Here is a 14,334-nt window from a genome sequence, read left to right on the forward strand (position 1 = left end):
GTCTCAGGTTGAGGGAGCCACCAGCTTGATGCAGGGGTTGTTGCTCTAAAGGGAATGAGAAAGAGTATCTATAAAACGGAATAAGGGAAGTCAGAGATTTGGGGAGAAGTTGATGGAAAATAATGAATTTGTAATCTTGTGTAAGTAAATTCCAGGATGGATGTTCTGAAACCATAACCAAATGTTACAGTTACTCAGACAAACAAAACAAACATCCTTTTAAAATATCATTGTCCACTGGGCTCACTTTTAGGGGCGCCTGAGTGGCTCGGTCGGTTAAGCATCTGACTTCAGCTTAGGTCATGATCTCGCGGTTTTATGAGTTGGAGCCCCATGCCAGGCTCTGTGCTGACAGCTCAGAGCCTGGAGCCTGCTTCAGATTCTGTGTCTCCCCCTTTCTTTGCCCCTCCCATACTCATGCTCTGTCTCTCTCTGTCTCTCAATAATAAATAAATGTTAAAAAAAATTTTTTTAATAAAATAAAATAAAATATCACTGTCTCAAGACCATTTGAATTACAATCAAAAGTTAAAAACAAATTTCTTTTAGGAGACTATAGCTCTTTTTGGAAAGGCCACTTCTCTTGATTAGCTTTCTAGTATTTATCACCACTCTGGGGCAGGCCCATTTCTGGCCCATTAACTTGTTTCTTTCTTTTTGTACAGTTAATTGAAATAAAGAAACGTTGTGGTGAGGCAATGAGAGGAAATTCTTCTCATAACAAGGAAATTAAGATTTTGTTTTATTGTTATGACAATCATTCTGGTTAATTACAGCTTATAAGTGCATTGCAGGACCAATAAGAAACTTGGATATTCTGAGCTGGGATACTTCATTCATTGTCATTTATGAGGGAAGGCAAGTCAGAATTCTAAGGCCGAGAAAGGAGGGAAGGGAGAGGGGGAGGGAGGGAGGGGTGGGATGGGATTCATCTTTCCTGTTCAACCATAGACACAAGCACTGGGCTCCTGTTTCCTGTGGATGGATAAAACTGGTAGATGGCAGAAAAAGAAAGACTGTATCTGTACTTACCTGTGAATGAGATGAGGAATAATGGTTGGCAGACCAAGACCAGTAGGAGGAAAGGAAGGCCAGCCTCAAGGGATGCCATCAGAGATCCCAGCTGCCGTAAGTGTCCTGGCACCCTGGCTTTCCGAAGTCAGATCAGTTTTATCTTGAGGGCTCTGCAAGGTATCCTCAGTGTACCAGCCAGGGCCATGGCAAGAGGTAGACACACACTCCCATTTGGTGATGAAGAGGGGGCTTAATGCAGGTTCTGTTTATAAATGTCCAGGAAGCCAAAAGGCAGAGTGCCAAAGCCAGGGGCTAATAACACTAAGGAGAGCAAAGAGAGGGGGTGGTCCTGGGAAAGAGAGAGACAGACCTGCAGAACAGAAGTAATCAGAGCAAGACAGTTGTAGGAAATTAGCTGAGCAATGGGCCAGGGACAGGAGCTGGGCAATGAAGACCCTTGGGTCCAGATATCCTTGGCATTCAGGGACAGGAGCCCTTTGCACAGTCTGCACTGGTCAGCCTCCCAGGGCACTGAGCAGAGGCAAAAAGGTGAAGCTTCTGGAGAGGCATATGGAAGGGACTCTGTATACTCATCCGTCTGGTTGTCCCATCTGGTCCTATTTACTGAATTAGAAAGATGTAGGTTGGGGGCACCTGGGTGGCTCAGTCGGTTAAGTGTCCGACTTCGGCTCAGGTCATGATCTCACGGTTCGTGAGTTTGAGCGCCGCGTCGGGCTCTGTGCTGAGAGCTCAGAGCCTGGAGCCTGCTTCCGATTCTGTGTCTCCCTCTCTCTCTGCCCCTCCCCCACTCATGCTCCATCTCACCCTTTCTCAAAAATAAACAAGTATTTAAAAAGAAAGAAAGAGAGAGAGAGAAAGAAGAGAGAGAGAGAGAGAAAGAAAAGAAAGGAAGAAAGAAAGAAGGAAGAAAGAAAGAAAGAAAGAAAGAGAAAGAAAGAAAGAAAGAAAGAAAGGAAGGAGGGAAGGAAGGAGGGAAGAAAGACGTAGGTTGGGTGGGACCACAGTGTGGATGTACAACCATAGAGACAGAGGGGCCCAGGAAGCCGAGGTGGCAGACAATCTAGTATCCAGTCTGTTATCATACTGCTATGAAAACACCAGGTTTTTCAGCCCTGGGAACACAATTTTCCCCAAACAGATCTGTGACCGCAGGTGGGGAATCCAGGAGATCCAGGGGCAGGTAGCATGCCGATGCCCAAGGAGATGTTATATTCCAGGAAGTGACCTTGCTACCAGAGTCGCGGGCGCCAGGATGGCGTTCAGAGTCTGAGCGAGGGACCAGGTTCGGAGCAGGTTTTTAGGGTATCCACATCCCAGAACAGATGGGAAGCTTGACTAAGGCTAAGATTTGAATTAATTTTGAGTACACCCATAAAGAACGGTGTGGCAACATAGTCAAATCATACTTTCTTCACTCAGTTTCAAAATAGCTACTGATGAGGTGGAAAGAGACAGATGAATCTCCTTAAAACTAGATCTTATTCCTTGTTAAGTGGAAAATGTATTGAACATCTCTGCACTGGGTGCCATCCCAGGTTAAGAGGATGTCAAAAGCAACAAGATAGACAGTCATGGAGCTTGCTTGGTGAAGGGTCTACAAGAACCTGAAAAATACTTATTTTTATACATACCTGAATGTTAATACTATAAGAATAGAGATTTTGTATGTTTTGTTCTAAGCAGGATCCCAGAACCAGGGCTATTTGTTGACTGACTCACTTTGGACATAGTCAGTAAGAATTTGACTGGCCAAAGAAGACATCATTGTTCACTGCCTTAGGAACTGTACAAACACATGCTGGCCAACCAAAAATGAAGCTGCACGTAAAACTCAGTAGGATCCCATCATAAATGATGAATTATGACCAACAGGTGCAAGAGGTAGAACATTTACCACAACTGATCAGACCCACAAAAGAAAAGTATCATTGAAAGACATTTTTATTTTATGCCCCTTCTATTGTGGGGGGGGGGAGGGGGATAAATATGGCATCGCTCTTTTGTTGACCTGCACCTTCAAAATCCTACACAGGTCGAATCTTTCCCTAAAGTGAGCATGTGATTGGAGGAAAATATTTCCAAAGGCATCCACCTTCTACAGGCCGTTAATTCTATATCCCTGATGCCCACATTTATTCCCAATTAATTTTTTTTTTCAAAACCATCACATTTAAAATTTAGCACTAACAACCGTGAAGCTCTTAGCACATTTCTTTCAGCCAGGTATTTTAATAACGGTGTTCAATCTTCCCTCCTTGACCATGTTGTTTCACACGTTGACAAGATTTATGACAGACAGTAACTGACTCCATACGACAGGGCAGTTTTTTTCCGAGGACCGGGTACATTAAGAGAAAATAAGGAATGGCTCCTGATGGCTGTTTTGAAAAATCTGCACCGCATAAAAATTGATAACAGTTGAGTCACTCAGGGCAGGAAAAGGACAATTTGTAAAACATTCATTATAAACAGCAAACTTTTGAACTTTTTGCATTTGCTTTTCTCCCAGAGACTTCAGCAGTTTTGTCCACTTTGGTACAAAATGATCAGAAAAACCCCACTGTTTATAAAATAAAACCCTATTTTTCAAGAACCCATGATTTTCTGTGTCCCCACGGGACGTGGAGGTGAAAGCCAAAAATGAAGGAAATCTTAAAATTCAGGGAAAACTCTGGCAGTCAGCCCTACTCACAGTGAGAACCCTCCATAGCTCTGTGTGCTAAGCAATGAAATAGAAATTCAAACGTCACCATGGCCACCTTCCTGAACAGAGATTGGAGTTTCTTCAGCTCACTATTATCCCTGGTGTGAAAGCAGAAAAAAGACAGTATGAATCATGCAGCTGCTGGAAAAGATTATCTGTGACATTACCAAACCTATCATAAAACAGGAGGGGGAGAATTGAAGACTTGCTGAGAATTCATGTCAAATGTGAGTGCCTCCTAATGATTCTATGGGTTCACTTTATTTTATTTTGGGAGAAGGGGCAATGACAATATCACCATGAAAATCAAACTAAGTTTCACCGTTTCTTTTTATGTCTTAGAAAATGCTAAGGGGAAGAGGCAAGATGAGAGCATTCTAAACAGGATAGGGGCGCCTGGGTGGCTGAGTGGGTTAAGCATCCAACGTACGCTCAGTCATGATCCCCCGGTTTGTGGGTTCAAGCCTCGCATCAGGCTCTGTGCTGACAGCTCAGAGCCCGGAGCCTGCTTGGGATTCTGTGTCTCCCTCTCTCTCTCTGCCTCTCCCCCCCCCCATTCTGTCTCCCAAAATTAAATAAACATTTTTTTAAAAAAAGTAAATACTCTTGGGGCGCCTGGATGGCCCAGTCAGTTCGACCTCTGACTTCAGCTCAGGTCATGATCTCACAGTTTGTGGGTTCGAACCCTGCCTCAGGCTCAAAATAGACACCTGTTTGAGATTCTCCCTCTTTCTCTGCCTCTCCCCTGCTTGCTCGTGCTCTCTCTCTCTCTCTCTTAAAAATAAATAAACATTTTTAAAAAGTGTTTAAATAGGCTAAAATATTTGAGTTTAAGAAAGCGGAAAATAATGCAGTATATTAAACTCGATTATAGATAGATCTTTCCTATACACATGGATATAGATTTCTCTTTGGGCAAATAATGAGCTTACTTCCTGTACTACATTGGCACTGCTTTTCTCAAGGAATCTTAGTGAGTCAATCAGGAGGACATAAAAGGTGAAATAAGCAGTGGTTTAATATAGACAATAGGTAAAGCACCAATAAAATAATTGCATTTCACTATTTGCCATAGAGCCACATGGAGCTGTGGAGGGTTGAAATGTTTCTGATTAAAATGAGGATTTTTTTCAACTGCTTTCTTGATTGAATGAATGTCTACTACTTGCTTTAAAAAAATCTGATGTAGGGGCACCTGGGTGGCTCAGTCAAATGTCCGACTTCAGCTCAGGCCATGATCTCATGGTTCATGGGTTTGAGCCCCACATTACGCTCTGGGCCAACAGCCTGCTTTGGATTCTCTCTCTCTCCCTCCCTCTCTGCCCCTACCCTGCTTATTGGTGTGCTCTCTCTCTCTCAAAAATAAATAAATAAACTTAAAATATGTATTTTTAGGAAACATTTTTTTAATCTGATGTAATTCTTAACAATTGTTCTATTACAAACAAATGCTTAAATAAAACTAGGAGATTTTCTTTCAAATATTTGTTGGTGGCTTTATCTGAAAAGAGTGTCAGAATAATGTTTTGAACCAGTTTAACTTTGATGGCATAGAAAAGGAGGGGAAATGTGATATTTAGGAAACTCTATCACTTAATTTTCTATTTTAACTGGATCTTTAATAATATCTTTAAAATACGACACATTATCACAGGTTAAGCAAAGTCTTAAGTTCCGATCTGATGGTTTCCCATGGTATATGGCTCAGGGTTAAAGCAAAGGTAAAAACTTTTTTCTCTATAGGAAAAACATAACATATGGCTAAGGGAATAAGCAACATAAAAAACAGTCTTTCACTCTCTCTCTTTCTATGTATATATATATATACACACACACACATAACATATATATATATATATATATATATATAATTAGCAAAATATAGTAAATATGTTAAATTGCATAGAACTTGGTAAAATTAGTATGTAGGTGGTATGTTTATATGAATGATCTATACAGACAGATGTGATATGCATATGTATGGATGATCTACGTATGTGTCAGTTTTCAGTGTGTTCCAGATTTATGAAGGTAGAGAGGAGGGACGGGAAAGACTGGAGTGACCTATATCAAAATGGTAATCTCTGGAAATTTTGGTCTTTTGTCTTTGGACTTTTTTGTAACTTTCTAAAATTTCTGTAAAGACCATATGTGAGTTTTTAAAATAAATATGATAGGGGCGCGTGGGTGACTCAGTCGGTTGAGCTTCCCACTTTCGCTGGGGTCAGGACTCACTGTTGGGTTCACGTCCCTCATTGAGCTTTGCACTGCCAGTGAGGATCCTGCTTTGGAGTCTCTCTGTCTCTTTCTCTCTCTCTCTCTCTCTGTCCCTCCCTTGCTCATGCTCTCTCTCTCTCTCTCTCTCTCTTTCAAAAATAAATAAATTATTTTAAAAATTTCTCTTTAAATTTACAATGAGTATGATAGATACCCTGTTTGACTTCCAAGATCCTGATTGCCTTCCAAGAGTCACTCTTTTATACCCTGCTGCATTTCGTGGATGGCTGAAATGTATGGACAACATCTATGAACTCAGATTATTGTTTTGGCCAATAGGATCCCAATTTCGGTTGGCCAACGGAGAGCAGTTGCAGGGCATTTTGGGAAAGTCAGCGTGAAGCTGGGTGTCTATTTTCCTGGCTCTTTGTCAATGGTGTCATCAAGGATGATTCTATCCCTTGACCAACAATGACTATTTTTAAAAAACAGTCTCCTTTTTTCTATGGGCTTCACTAAAAATCCCTTAACCCCAAGTTCTGTTAGTAGTCTTGGGGTACTGTGCTGGTCTTACATCAGGTCCACACCTTTTAAATAATCTCTCCAATATCTCTTTACAGATAACACAGTTTCATGTATGATCTTGTTGCTACGGGAAACATAACCAAAACATGGGGATAATTCCTATGACTACATTTTCTGGAGCTCTACCATTAATGCTGTTCTTGAGACTTCACTGACCATGAGAAACCATTGGAGATGGAGTTCAAGATACACTCATATAACACCATATATTGCAACGGAATTGCTGTAAGAAATGTTAATGTTTGAACTAAGGTAGCTGGGATAGAGCCAACCAGTGTTACGAATTTTTTACTTGTTATCGGGACATAAAGTCTTTTGGAAAGTTTTTAAGGTCCTAGGTTGTCTTTACAACCATCCTAAAACACATTCATTTTCTCTCCTACTTTTCAATTTTAATTCCTTTTCCCCATCATCTTTCCTGGTATCACCAATGCCTTTCCATCCAGGTCTGCCATATGTGCTTGGGGGCAGGGAACAGTTTCTCTCCCGTGATAAGAATCATCTGGCATAAGCTCTGACAATGATGAAGTAACTGGAATCAGAATTAACCTCTTGCCTGAAAAGACATGTACATGAGGAAATTATCAAAGGCCTGGAAAAGAAATATCACAAAAGGCAAATGAAATCATTCCTGGAGCTCACATATGGCCAGGGATAATGTTAGTTTCCCACCAGCCAGACGGAGACAAACCTTGCAAGCCATAGGGCAAAAAGATGAGAACTCAGAAGGATGTTGCCTCAGTTATGAGACCAAATAGGTCCTATGCTGAAGGTTGCACTGATATTGCTGAACAAAATTTAAGAACAAGCTTGACAAGAATCAAGCTGTTCCCAAGGAACTTAACTGTGTTCCACAAAGTCACTTACCCATAGTTCCAGAAACACTGAAAATTCTGATAATCAACAGATGTTGGGCATTCATTCAGAAATTACCAGCTATGCAAAGAAGCAGGAAAAAACAACGCATAACAAAGAAAATAATCGGTCAATAGAAATAGACTCTGTAATGATAAAGATCATAAAATCGGTAGATAATGACATCAAATGGTACACTTTAAACAAGTACAGCTTTTTGTGTGTCAAGTTTACTACCACAAACCTGTAAGGTTTTTTTTTTTTTTCCAAATAATCAGTTGACATAGGTCACTCAATATTTTTCCATCCACAAAACCTGTCGTCTACTCTCAGTGCGACCATGCCACAACGTGCAAATGATGATTGTAAGAATGTCACCTCTTCCTATTTTATGAAGTTGCTCCTCGGGATCCCAAAGAATGCCATGCCCAAAGTGATTTGCCTGGAAATCTGAACGTTGAGGAGCTGAAGGTGAAGGGAAAATCAAAGCCAGAAGGAGGAATGAAGTCAGGATGCAACAGCCACTGCAGAGGTCTGCCCTGGCCACGGCCATGCCCACAAAGATTTCCACAAGTACAAATAAGGCCACTGACTGTTTCTCCCAAACACCGAAAACCGAAGTCTTTCCAACTTCATAATGAGAACCAAAGTAAGTGAACACAGGCAAAACAAGTCCTCTGTGGCATGGTATAATTATTTGTCCGAGTGCCGTATTGCAAGTCCTAAGTGGAGTCCCACAACCTCCCTTTTTTTCTCACCTTCCCCATCCTCACAGGCAGGTCTGTGCTGAGGACCGCACAGTCCAGGGAGTTGATAACAAGTGTGAAGAGTGGAATTAAGACAGGAAAATTGGGCTGCCTGGGTGACTTAGGTGGTTTAGCGTCCTACTCTTGATTTGGGCTCATGGATTGTTAGTTCAAGCCCCACATCGGGCCCTGCACTGTCAGTGCAGATTCTCTTGTCTTGGGATTCTCTGTCTTCCTCTCTCTCTGCCCCTCTCCCACTCGCTGTCTATCTCTGTCTATCAAAATAAAGAAACAAACAATAAGAAAAAGACTGGAAAATTAATGATGTCTTACTCTTTCAGATGCATTCACTTCTCAAAGAAATTACAAGGGTGTTAACTCATTTGATCCCCATAAATTGCTTGTAAAGCAAGCAATACCAGCATGATCACCCCAAATATATCCTGTGACCAATGAGGAGTGGAAAGCAGAGGCATTAAGTGGAGTGAGGCATTCTTGTCAAGGCCAACTCAGGTGTGAATGTCCCACTGGATCAAAGGAAACCCACTCGGATTTGTTACCTGTTTACTTGGACCCAGAGCCCAGCGGGGCTCCAGCCCCAATCTTTGAGGTCTGTTAGAGTCCTGTTTATTGGCAGGGACCGTTTGGGAATGTGGTGCTACATCCTTATTTCTTAAATGAGAAAATAAACAACTAGGGAAACTATCAATGCAAAGATAAGGACAGAGAATCCTAAGGGAAGACGTGAGCCAATCTGCTGCTGTTTGTTTTCTATGCATTAGCAGAAACCATCAATATAGTCAGCATTCTTTCAGCTGAAGAGACACCACATTAAACGACTTCCGTGAAGCACTTTGATGAGCATGAATAATGTTCTCAGTCACCAACACAAGAGTTGAGTCTTCCATTATGAGTTTTCTCCTTCAGTATTAGTCCAAGCTAGAGAGAACCAGAGACTTCTGTTGGTACAATAAAAACACAAATAATTAAAAAGACTTAGGTTGCCCCTTCCTTTCACATTTCCTATCCAAAATGGCCATAAATCACTTCCATTAAAATAACTCATTTTTGTAAACCCTGGTTCTGTGTTAGGTTTATGTGCTTCCATTTGATGTATGCATCTGACACAGCAAGAATTAAATTACTTGTTCTACAGTGTCCTAGATATGTGATCACCACTCAGTAGTCCAACAAGGGGAGGCCATGAAAGTAGGTTTCACAAGAGACCACCCACAACTTTCTGCTTCTTCCAGAGACTTCATCCTCCAAGCCCTGAACCAGATCATTAGCCACAATTAATTAACTCTAATTAAGGAGCCCTTTTAAGAGTAGACAATCTGAGAGCACCAATAACAACAACAACAGCCTACTAAGGGTCTGGTGCCTAAGACCCTTTCTTATATCAAATGCTCAAACATAAGCATGCATGGTTAATTCTATTCTCTCCATTTTGCGGACTTAAAATGATAATGGACTTGACTAAATCTCCATAAATGACCAGGGGAACCTGGATTTGACTCAAGTTCTCTCTGACTTAAAGATCTCATCAATAAAATCTTTCTTTAGAAACAATAATTAAAAGGGGCGCCTGGATGGCTCAGTCGGTTAAGTATCCCACTTCGGCTCAGGTCATGATCTCGTGGTTCATGGGTTCGAGCCCCACGTCGGGCTCTGTGCTGACAGCTCAGAGCCTGGAGCTTGCTTCAGATTCTGTGTCTCCCTCTATCTCTCTGTGCCCTTCCCCAGCTTGTGCGCTCTCTCTCTCTCTTTCTCTCTCTCACTCTCTCTCTCTCTCTCAAAAATAAATAAACATTGAAAAACAATAATTAAAAGATGACTCTGGTCCAATTAGTGGAAAAGGATATGAGATGTCAATTGCTTTAATAGCTGTCCTCAAAACAAGATTATGACCATGTGGTAAGGCAGATGGAGAAGACTTCTATTATTGCACTTCTTTAGGGAAAGCAGTTTCCCAAAGTGCTTCCATGCCCAACCTTGGACCATTCTATACATGTAAATTCAGTTCGGAGATGTCGCTCACCCTCTGAGCAGGTTCTTCTAATTCTACTCAAACCCATCAACAGTACCTATTGGTAGTAACAAGTAATATGTACCAAGTGCAGGAACATGACACAACCAATCCATTCCTTTCTGGGAAATTCTCAGCCTTTTTTTTTTTTGCTGCCTCAGTATTGCAGCAAACTGGACTTTGACATCATAATTGGATTGCAAGCAACCTGGCAAAGCAGAGAATGAATAGATTTGGGAGTCAGGCATAATTGGAGTTAAATCCCAGCTTCATCACTTAACAACTGATTAACCTTAAGAAGCTCACAGAGTATTCTTTTCCTTACATCTAGAAAATGGAGTGTACATAGTGATAGGAATTTTAAGTGAGATAATGCAAGCAAGATATTTAGTGATAAATTAATAAGTGTGAGTATGTAATTATCACAGAAACACACACACACACACACACATATATACATATATAATCTTAGTTGTTCTAGAATTAATTCAATCTCTCTCTATGTATACGTGCAGACTTACTAATAAAATACCTCTCAACATACTCTTCCACACAAGTTTCATTTGTGAGAGAACAGTGCAGTAATGCCTGAAGTAAGTGGAGGAAATACTGAACACTATGACCAATCCCAGATTTGGAAGGACAAGGAGAAAACTAGGAACGAAATGGAGCCACACTTTCTGGTTCTACAATGAAAGGATGGAGCACCAAGTAGGTGCTCCTCAACTTGTGTTTTCCCTTCTAACTTGGCTCTCTGATACCATCATGTGTGTTCTTTGACATCACCATAACATCCTCCTGATCTGGAAAGGGAGTCTAGAAGCAAGGGATAAAATTTGGGAAGGACACTTTAAAAAAAATCACCTTGGAATCATCTTGTGGCAGTTGAGTTTCAACTTGAGCAAATGAAAAAAATATGTATTGTAAACACCTCCAACTAAATGTCCTTACTCGAAGTCCATCTATTTAAGATAATTGCACATCAAAGTAGTTAATTCGCTGTCTGAGTGGGGACAAAAATCAAACTTAAGAGGAATACTCTAATTCCTTGAGGTCTATTCCTGCAGGGGAAGGAAAATATTTCTCCCTCTACTCTTCTGAGTTCTTGGCCAGACCCTTGTAAGAAAAGACAGATGAACAAGAGAAAAACAGTTTACTCACATGTATTCCTCATGTACACATGGAGTGACCCAGGAAAAAATGAGTGCCTCAGAGGGTTGCTTTAGAATTCCAATTTATATAGCATCTTTAACAAAGAACAATAAATTCGTGGCGATATGACAGGATAAAGGAAAACAGTTTTAGGCTTATGAGGTCAACAAACTGTAGGAAGGTAAACTAACAATAAAGACTAGTTGGTGAAGTTAGTTATATACATTTTTCTGGTACCTTTCCCAGGCTGATATAATCCAAAATTATCTCCAGTGTTTAGCTTTTGTCCTCCCTCGTAGAGAAGGGAGGAGGGACACCTTTGAAATGTGTGTCCTGCTTTTAGGCCAATGGGGGAAGGGCAGGGATCTTCTCTTGAATCTGCTTCTTCTCAATTGCCTTCAGCTCAAAATATTCCTTATGTCAAAGTGGCATATTCTGGGGTGGCATCTTCTGCTACCCTTTATTCCCAACATAGCAACCTTGACTGGGAGGCAATGGATTTTTACAAATACCAAGAGAAAGCACCAAATGACAAAGCTCCAAGACCTTCAGGTGCTCACACTCCCCGTTCTTTCTCTACTTCCTTAAAGAGCTTAACAAAAGAACATATCATTTATCATTCCATTGTCTTTACAGTGCAGAAAACTCAATTTATACTGGATTAAATAATAATAAGGCTTTGTTGGCTCATGTACCTGAACATCCAAGTATGGGGTGGCATACAGGATTTCTTGACCCAGCTGCAGAGAATGCCATCTGTTCACTAAGACTTTCACAGTATTACAAGGCATAATAGTGGCTGTAGGATCAATCTGACCACTGGTGACTGGTTATCTTTGATGAAGGCAGTAGAGTATGTTGGTAGACATAAGCCAAAACTGACACCCCAGAACTAGGGATCAGTTTTCTCCTATATGAATGAGCTGATTGGGGAGGAATGCATACACTAACAAACATCTGGTCCTATGTGAAAGAGGTGGAGGAGAGTGGGCACTGAGTAGGTATACAAAAATACACTGAAAACACTAGAAGCCATCATTATCTAGGACTTCTGTGATTTCAACGGAGAAATTCAAGCTAGGCTCCATTAATCAGGAAATGCATCAAAAAAAAAAAGCAGGGGAAAAAAGATCTACGCTACATTGGAAACAGACTAACTCCTTCTTTTTAAAACGAATGGATAGAAAAAAAATATGTATTGTAGAACCTGTGTCAGTTAGGTATGGGTTTGGTCACATACAACAGAACAGCACAAAACATCAGTAAGTTAAGCAAGATGAAAGGTTTTTTTGTTACATGAAAGAATATAGAAAGATCTAGTATTAAATTAAAAGAGCAAACAAAAAATGATGAAGGACGTCTAGCATCTATTTTCTGCTCTCAATGCTGGTTTACCTCTTCACTCGGCTCAAAGTTTAAAATATCTGTTAAAGCTCTACTCATTATTTCTACATCGCAAGCAAGTAAGAAAAACAAGAGGCCAAGGAAAACCAGAAGAGTACTTGCCCCTCCTTCAGCACCTTCTTTATTTTTTTTAATTTTTTAAAAAAGTTTTTTGATTTTTTTTTTTTTTATTTTTGAGAGACAGAGACAGAGACAGAGTGTGAGGGGGCAAGGGGCAGAGGGAGGGAGACACAGAATCCTAAACAGGCTCCAGGCTCTGAGCTGTCATCTCAGATCCTGACACAGGGCTCAAACTCATGAACCCTGAGATCATGACCAGAGCTGAAGGCGGGCGCTTAAAGGCTGAGCCACCCAGGTGCCCCACCCCCCAGCACCCTCTTCTGAAAGTGACTTCTTCAAAGTCCTGTACAACACTTACCCTTGCATCTCATTGGCCAGAAACTTATCACATGACCATATTTATGCAAAAAGAAGGCTGCCAAGAAATGTAGCCTTTTAGTAGAATACACTACCTACCCTTTGGAACCAAAGGAAAAAGCAAGAATAAATACTGGAAACTATTAATGGTATAATTTTCATAACTAATGAAAATCACCTAGAACCACCAAAACAAATTGAAAAAAAAAAAAAAGAACAAGTTTAGAGGGCTTATACTATTTGTTTTCAAGCATTATAATAACAGTAAAATAATCAAAAGAGTGTGGCTTTGGCATAGGAATAAACATACACAGCAATGGAACACAGTATCCAAAAACAGATGGAAACATATATAGTCAATTTTTGGCAGTTTCCAAAGTTATTCCATGGGAAAGAAAAGTAATTTCAAAGAATGTTTGCTGTAAAAACTGGATGTCAGTTTCGGAAAAAAAACCTCAACCATTGTTTTACAACATACATAAAAATGATACAAAATGGAACCCAGGAGTTAAGTGTAGGAGCTAAAATTCTAAACTTCCTAGAGGAAAATATAGGAGAGAATCAGTGTGTCAGGTTTAGGCAAGAGTTTCTTACAGAGGACACGAAACCCACAAACCGTATAAGAAAACTGATATGATAAAACTGACGTCCTTACAATTAGGAACTTGGGCTCTTCAAACAACAGAATTAGGAGATTGAAAAGATAACCTACAGAGTGAGAGAAAAAGTTCGCATAACATATATCAGACTCAAAGCATGGGTTTAGAGTTTAAAGGGAGTCTTAGAACTTAATAATAAGAACCTCAATGATTGAAAAATAGGCAAAATTTATCACCAGACACACACAAAAGACAACATATGAGCAGCCATTAAAAACATACAAAGTTGCCCAATACCACTGGTAATTAAGGCAATGCCAATTTAAAACCACAATGAGTCATTACTAATAGGTCACTGGAATGACTAAAACTTAAAAACTGGCAACATTCAAAGTTGGTAAGGATGTAGAGTGACCGGAACTCTCATACATCGCTGCTAGTGATGCCTAATGGTGCAGCTACTTCAGAAAACAATTTCAAAGTGTCATACTAAATTAAACATGTACTAATCATATGAACCAGCTATCCTGCTGTTAGGATTTACTCAGGAGAAATTAAAATATCTGTCCACACAGAAAGGTACCTGAATAT

General features: G+C 40.4%; 1 long non-coding RNA gene across 1 annotated transcript; it reads left to right on the top strand.

Moving 5' to 3' along the window:
• The first annotated feature begins 3,796 nt into the window (after positions 1-3,796).
• Positions 3,797-8,433, top strand: LOC132665747 (uncharacterized). The gene is made up of 3 exons (XR_009604238.3): positions 3,797-3,966; positions 6,577-8,045; positions 8,172-8,433. It is a non-coding gene; the product is annotated as an uncharacterized LOC132665747 (long non-coding RNA).
• The last annotated feature ends 5,901 nt before the right edge of the window (positions 8,434-14,334 follow it).

Source organism: Panthera onca, chromosome D3, assembly GCF_046562875.1.
Source record: "Panthera onca isolate mPanOnc1 chromosome D3, mPanOnc1 haplotype 2, whole genome shotgun sequence".
Lineage (NCBI taxonomy): Eukaryota > Metazoa > Chordata > Mammalia > Carnivora > Felidae > Panthera > Panthera onca.